Consider the following 7,500-nt stretch of genomic DNA (forward strand, 5'->3'; position numbering starts at 1 on the left):
CGCAGTAACAAGCTAGGCAAAGTCCTTAAAATTAAAATATTTACTGATTCCACTGCGCGTGTTAGTTTGCTAAAATTCGCACGCAGCACTGATTTGGCAAATGATCACGTGCAGTGATTTAAAATTTTTAAATGAAAAAATATGGAATGGGAAGCCTCCAGCAAGGTGATGTCACAATGCAACATTGTTGCCTTAAAAATTGTTGCTACAGTGTAGCCCCGTCAAACATCGCCTGGGAAAGTAACGTTTGTCTCAGAAGAATGTTCATTTAAACAGACACCATTACGATGACGTGGGCAATTTTGACAATTTCAAATACAGCATTTGATGATGGCTATTTTGTGCAAAAGAAGAGCTTCGTGTCACTTTGAACAGTGGCCTAAAAACCGGCGCATTTGAATGGACGGTGACGTTAAAATAGTGGCTCAGCAGCGCACAGAAACTAGTTTCATTCATCTTTGGCTGCGACTGGCCAGCATGGGAAGATTAGCAAAAAAATCAGTCATGTCCAATACTCACCACTTGTTCGGGTCGTGAAAGTGCCTTTACGACTCGTACCAGTCGTACGAGCCAAGTGGTGAGTGTGATACTTTTAATGAATATAACATGACGTTTGATTTGGTAAAACTGCATCTCATTAAAGGAGGTCATGGCCTGCCAAATTCGTACGAGTCGTACGACTCGTTCAAGTGGTGAAACTGCATCTCATTAAGTACGGATTCTTTAATCCATGAGCCGAACCAAGCGCAGTACACATGAATATATCTCGTTCTTTAATCCACGAACCGAAACAAGCACGCTACACATGAATATATCTCGTTCTTCGATCCATGAACCGAAACAACCGCGCTACACGTGTATATAACTCGTTCTTTAATCCATGAACCGAAACAAGCACGCTACACATGAAAATACCTCGTTCTTTAATCCATGAGCCGAAACAAGCGCACTACACATGAATATACCTCGTTCTTTAATCCATGAACCGAAACAAGCACGCTACACATGAAAATACCTCGTTCTTTAATCCATGAGCCGAAACAAGCGCCCTACACATGAATATATCTCGTTCTTCAATCCATGAACCGAAACAACCGCGCTACACGTGTATATAACTCGTTCTTTAATTCATGAACCGAAACAAGCACGCTACGCATGAATATATCTCGTTCTCGTTCTATCAGCGTGAGCGACCAAATGATGCGTTTCTCGTTGAAACAGAAAATAAACTAGAAGTAAACAAAATTTAAACTAGGGGCTGATGCTGTAAAATACAACAAATATGTTTTCTTCGTTCTTTAGTGTGAGAAACTAAATGCTGCGTTTCTTACAAAACAAAACCTTACAATCGACTGGAACTAGGAAACGCGTTTTCCTGACGACTAATGCAGAATACTATAGATTAAAATTGGTATTTTATGGTAACAGTAGACTGAACGGTAGTATTGGTCAATAACTTTAGTGGCATTTGGTGGCTCCTAAAGGAGCCGTTGTGAGAGTTCATTTTGTAATGACTCTCTTTTACTTCGGTAACCCATTAAGGTACAGAAGTTTGTCGTAGTCTACGTCAAAGTAGAACCACAGATGGCTTTTCTGCTCGGCATTGTTGAGGACAAAATCTACTTGTCTTGCCCTCTTTTCTGCTTTAACTGTTGAGTCCGCCTAGTGTTGCGCCAGCATTATCCATCCTCTGATAAGGGTTGGCTCACAACCGTTGCCGATGAGAAAGGGAACCAACTTGAAGGTTTCGGTGTCACCCATGGGATCTCCAGAATATGAGCCGCATTTCCTTTGGCCACGATTTTAAAGGAAAGAATGCGTCCCCGTCAATTACTGTCGTCAACTGCCTTCTTTCCTCCACTACTTCTGCTCGTGACAGTAAACGAGTTTCTTCTCGATACAGACGTAACGTTGCCATCACGCGTCCTTTTGAAAAGTGCTCTATGAAAGCTCCAATCCTGCGTCATGGTTTAAATACCCTCAATTACAATTTTGTCACCTTCCCTCGACAGAAAGGTTGATTGTTTGGATCAACAGTTATTCAATGTAATTGCACTAGCTATTGTTGGTAAATTTGCCGCAAACAATCGGCTCGAGTCTATTCAACCGGTTCCCATCAACACTATCACATCTACCAGTCGCTCGGTTTGCTGTTAGGTTGGCATAAGACGGAGTTGTTTTAATCCGCTTTATCAGCGCGCTGGTTGATTTTAAATTCCTTATTACTTTTTTAAATGCCTTATTAAAAAAAGAAACCTCTGAATTTCGATCATTTCCTTTTCTTCATTGTTCTTTCCTCTTATTTAATAAACAAAGGCGAGAGAGGATGAAGGTAAGAGAGGTAATCCCCCATATAGGCCCTATCCCCATCGTAATCCCTCTGAAGTTATTTTTAGAAGGTATCGATTTTCTCGCGGATAATGTTACCTCGCGCGTTACGTGTCTTTCGCCGTTTTTAATTTTACAACGGCTAATCACGCAATCATACACTTCCATAAAAGAAATTGTTTCTCGCGTTACTTCCAACGAATCTCTAAGAAATACACGTGATTTGAAAGCTAATAGAATGTAGATTTGAATGTTCGAAGAGATTTTAAACTCACTGTGACAAAAATATCAAAATTTTCGTGCCGCGGTTGTGATCTTTATACTCGTCTGTTCAATCGCGGCTTCAATTCAGATATAATGTAACACTCTTGCATAAAAAAGCTAAGATTTGTTTCTCACCTTTCTTTTGATGAATCTCTTGGCTACATGCGTGATTAGAAAGCTAATGGAATGTAGATTTCAATGACCAAAGGGATTTTGAACTCACTGAGATAAAAATATCAAAATTTCTGCCGGAGGTTGTGATGTTTATACTCGTCTGTTCAATCGCGGGTGTCAATGTTTCGACAGCTAAATGTAATAGTCTTGCATGAAAAAAGATTTGTTCTCGCGTTTCTTCCAACGAATCTCTTAACTACATACGTGATTAGAAAGTAAATAAGACGTAGATTTCAATGACTGTAGGGATTTTGTACTCACTAGGGTAAAATATCGAAATTCGTGCCGAGGTTAAGTTGTTTGTATTTGTCTGTTCAATCACGGCTTTCAATTTTCGCCAGCTAATTGTATTGTAATATTCTTGCATAATTTTCGCACAGCTGGGCGAAAACAAATCATGCCGGAGCGATTCTTTTCCAATCTGCGTTGTCCAAATACAACCACTTTAAACTCGCATTCGTCCACAAAACATATCCAGGCACCGCTTTCTGTATGCATGTTCCGCCACTTTGTTTTTAGATCAATTCCAATCTCGTACCCAGAGTCCTCAGGCTTTTTGGTCAGCGGGGCGGCGCCAGGAGAGACTCTGGGATATATTATGAATTTCACATTTTGGCTTTCAGGTAAACCCATAACAAAGAATGTTTCAAGAAAGGGTACTTTTACTCATGCATAATACAGGGTTCAGAAAAAACCCAATCATTAATTGGTACTTCAAAGAAAAAAATCCCTTTGATATGCAGTTTATCATATCCATTATATTGCTTTCAAGCAATTAACTTAAGAATTTGATCCCAATAATTACAAAACCAACAAAACAATAACTGATGTTACCAACTTAGTTTTTATTTATCAACAAAACCATTGTTACAGTATCATAGTAAGATTAAGGTCTAACAAATCATGTTCTCTTTCACTGGATGTGGAATTTTATACAAAGATATACAAATGGAACAATTTCATGACAGAGACCAATCTGAGTAAAACCAAACCCCACTTTATAGAGGGTCCCCAATAGGTTTTTCGGGATCCGGGATTTGGCTTTTTTAAAGGTCGGGATTCGGGATTTTAGCGGAAAAGAGCGACGATATTCGGGATTAAGTTAGGAACGGGACGCGGGTTTTGACGATTTTACGAAGCGGGATGCGGGAAATGTTACTTAAAGAAACGAGATCCGGGAAGTCCGGTATCGAAGATGTACAATGAAAATCTAGTTGTCACCGTCCTGGACAAGAAAAGAAATTTACGGGTCCTATCTCTTTACAGATAAAATTTCTTCAGTTCTCCCTGAGACCTTGCAGTTAACTTGGGCCGATAAGCCTAAACAAATGACACAGAGCTAGCGTACAGAACAGCATAAAGGAACTAATAATTAGTTATAATTAATTATTCAAACAGCTCTGAATGATAAGAAAACCTCCATTCGGTAAATTTGAGCAGTTTTCTTCATGATCAAAATCAAAAGGTCTACAGAGAGATCTCACCACCTTTTGATCAAAAAGGAAAATCTCCCAGAAACGTCCTCAGGAAAGCACTTAATCCAGAAGTCTAAGTACATTAAGCACCCAGCGGGAGTCGTATTTGGCCTGTCACCTTTTCAAATATCTGTTGCAGTCCCACGTTGTGATACGCGAGTAGCAATGCTCCTTGACTTTGATGGCCATTATCCCTGACTGAAAAGTTTTCCAAGGATCGTGAAGGAACATAAAACACGCTATTCTTAGTTTATGCATGTATACTGGAGGATGCATTATCATCTGGCCAAACTTACACAAACATTTCTTGCTCGTCTGGTTATTTGTGTGTAGTATAAAGACATACATAAGATGCATTATCCACCTGAACAAATTATCTTCCGTTATAAGTCGTTCACTACGATTAACAATGAAAGATAGTTAGTCCAGACACATAATGCTTCTTGAGCCCATCTTTATACTATAGACCACTCCAATAAAATGGGTATTTTTGACTTAATTCACACAATTAACCTGCTTATACGGCACCATTAATATGCACACTATCCATGGTTTCTTCGGTGTCCATATGGAAAGGATTCGACTGTATTAACATTACACCCACAATACCATAATGTAACCTTAAACCCCCCCACAACAACCTAAATTCCGCCTACATCCACTAAAATTAAAATTTACGTTCCCCGCAAGTTACCTTCAATTCTACAATTATCACGCACCTAACTTTAAGCTTAATTAACTAACTAATGAAATTTTGCTTTCTTCATACTTATAACAATTACGCAGTATCAATATCTTACCTCCGAAACGTTTTTCTGTAGCATAATGACTTCATGAAACCGCCATATTGGCGAATTACGTACCTAACACTCGCACCAGGTTCCCTCGTCATAAGGTGGCACGGGCATGTTGATGTTAATCGTTCCCACAAATGCCAAACAAAACCGCATTAAATGTTATGCCACTCGTAAACCCGAAAGCCACAACAGATTGCCCGGCAATTTTACCTAAACTAAATTGGGGATATTTTCTAACACTGCCAAAGCGTGCGTTCTCCTATCAACATTTCTTTGTCGACTCGACGATGCTTGTGTCCGCGCGTACTGTTCGACTACAACCGATTGCTACGTCCCTCCTGCCTTACAAATCGACAAATCGTGTAGGATATCCCAAGTCTGACGCCCTAAATAAATGAATTATTACACTCGCAAACAATGTTTGAGTCCACCTGTACGACTACACAACCGATTCCGGTACTGGCTGCGGCCCTTCTGCCGAATTGCAAACACGGACTGATATTTTCAGACTCCCCGGCTAATGAGATGCATTTTTCCACTCGACAATTTGTTTTGTCGACTCGACAATGCTTCTGTCCACCCGTACGACCCGTACGAGTCGACAACTGATTGCTAGGGCCCTACAGCCTTACAAACACGGACTGATATTTTCAAAGTCTCCCTAATGAGATGCATTTTTCGACTCGACAATTTACTTTGTCGACTCGACAATGCTTCTGTCCACCCGTACGACTCGTACGAGTCGACAACTGATTGCTAGGGCCCTACAGCCTTACAAACACGGACTGATATTTTCAAAGTCTCCCTAATGAGATGCATTTTTCGACTCGACAATTTACTTTGTCGACTCGACAAAGCCTCTGTCCACTCGTACGACTCGTACGAGTCGACAGGGCCCTACAGCCTTACAAACACGGACTGATATTCTAAGTCTCCCTAATGAGATGCACTTTTCGACTCGACAATTTACTTTATCGACTCGAAAATGCTTCTCTCCACCCGTACGACCCGTACGAGTCGACAACTGATTGCTAGGGCCCTACAGCCTTACGCCACGGACTGATATTTTCTAAGTCTCCCTAATGAGATGCACCCCTAAAAATTAAAAGCAACATCATGTAATTCCACGAAAATGTAACTACTTCACCACTTGCACTAAACTGACCAGTGGAACAATTGTTCCACGACTCGTACGACTCGTACGAGTCGTAAAGGCACTTTCACGACCCGAACAAGTGGTGAGTATTGGACAACCCTCAAAAAAATGGCTCGACTCCTGATAGGAACACTCGGATTTTTTCCGAGTATGCCTGTGTCCGTTTACTGAATACAGGGGGTCTTCGTTTTCGATGAGGGGGTCTTCGTTTTCGATGAGGGGGTCTTAGGTCTTCGGTCTTCGCTTTTGGGGTCTTCGTTTTCGAAACATCCAGACGAAAAATATATATATAGTTTTACCGTATCATGCTTACTCGCGTGACATGACATCCAGGGACGGGAGGAGGAGAGAACCGAACGAGGTTGTCACGTAAAGCTAAATGTACATTGTCATTTTTGTCCCATGGAGGTAAAGCGTTATTTCTTTGGGTCCGTGTCTAAAGAACTACAGGAAAGCAAGAAAACATTACACAAATCCGCGTTTTGATACAAATAGTACAATACGACGTTTGCGGTGTCATCGTCTAAAAGTAAACATGGTGAAACCAGTTGAGTTTTACGGTATCACGCCTCAATTTTTAGTTCAACTTCCGGCCGGCTTGGTGCATCTTCGCCGCGCTGAGAGAAACAGAAGTCGAAGCGAACCGAGGTAGTCATCCACGATCGTACACAGTTATTGATAATTCTGAATTTCAATGGAGGCGCTACCCGATTTAGGTTTGCGAAATCTCGTTCGATTCCTCTATCCTGAAGATATCGTGAGTTTAGGCCGAACTTGCAAGCGGATGTATTCAGTGATGCCACGAGTTGTACTAGCGAAAGAGAAATGGCTTGGGGAGGATTTTCTGCACATCCACGAGTAAAAAGGGGAGCGAGTGAGCTCTGAACTATATTTTGACACGCCTGACCAGAATTCTCTAGCACTATCAAGAGCCTGTGTTTGTCGGTAACTTGGCGAGACCAAGGCTCCCAGGGGGGATACTCGGGTATAAAAGTGACAGGGGGTGGGGGGGGGGGGGGGGGTTCCGACGTATTTTTTTGGGTTGAAGATTTAACCGTGTATTTTTTGGGTCTGAAAAATCTGCGCGAATTATTTTGGGTTCGAATTTCCGCCAGGCTAATAGTTCTTACGCAATTCAAGCCAAAGTTCCCGCAAGATCCGAACGTATGATTTCCAGTCTTGTATTTTTTTGGGTGCACAATATAAGGTCAATGTATTTTTTTGGGTTCAAAATATTAGGCTCCGTCGGATCCCCCCGTCACGTTTATATCCGAGGCCAAGGCTGGGGGAATCGACAGGGGCGTTT

General features: G+C 41.4%; 1 protein-coding gene, 1 long non-coding RNA gene and 1 pseudogene across 3 annotated transcripts in view; 1 reads left to right on the forward strand and 2 right to left on the reverse strand.

Annotated features, from left to right (window-relative positions):
• Positions 1–7,500, reverse strand: part of LOC146458240 (cytosolic beta-glucosidase-like) — a 27,462-nt gene that overhangs the window by 9,129 nt on the left and 10,833 nt on the right. The window lies entirely within an intron of this gene.
• Positions 3,592–5,912, reverse strand: LOC146458241 (uncharacterized). Its single transcript, XR_014858285.1, has 2 exons — positions 5,105–5,912; positions 3,592–4,547 (listed from the first exon to the last, which is right to left on the reverse strand). It is a non-coding gene; the product is annotated as an uncharacterized LOC146458241 (long non-coding RNA).
• Positions 6,460–7,500, forward strand: part of LOC146458242 (uncharacterized) — a 1,749-nt pseudogene continuing 708 nt past the window's right edge. The window contains exons 1-2 of the transcript XR_014858256.1: positions 6,460–7,158; positions 7,476–7,500. The exon at positions 7,476–7,500 is cut by the window's right edge and continues 49 nt beyond it. The product of XR_014858256.1 is annotated as an uncharacterized LOC146458242 (transcript). The remainder of the gene's footprint in view (positions 7,159–7,475) is intronic.

The sequence above is a fragment of the Pavona decussata genome, unplaced genomic scaffold, assembly GCF_977016875.1.
Source record: "Pavona decussata unplaced genomic scaffold, jaPavDecu1.1 SCAFFOLD_233, whole genome shotgun sequence".
Lineage (NCBI taxonomy): Eukaryota > Metazoa > Cnidaria > Anthozoa > Scleractinia > Agariciidae > Pavona > Pavona decussata.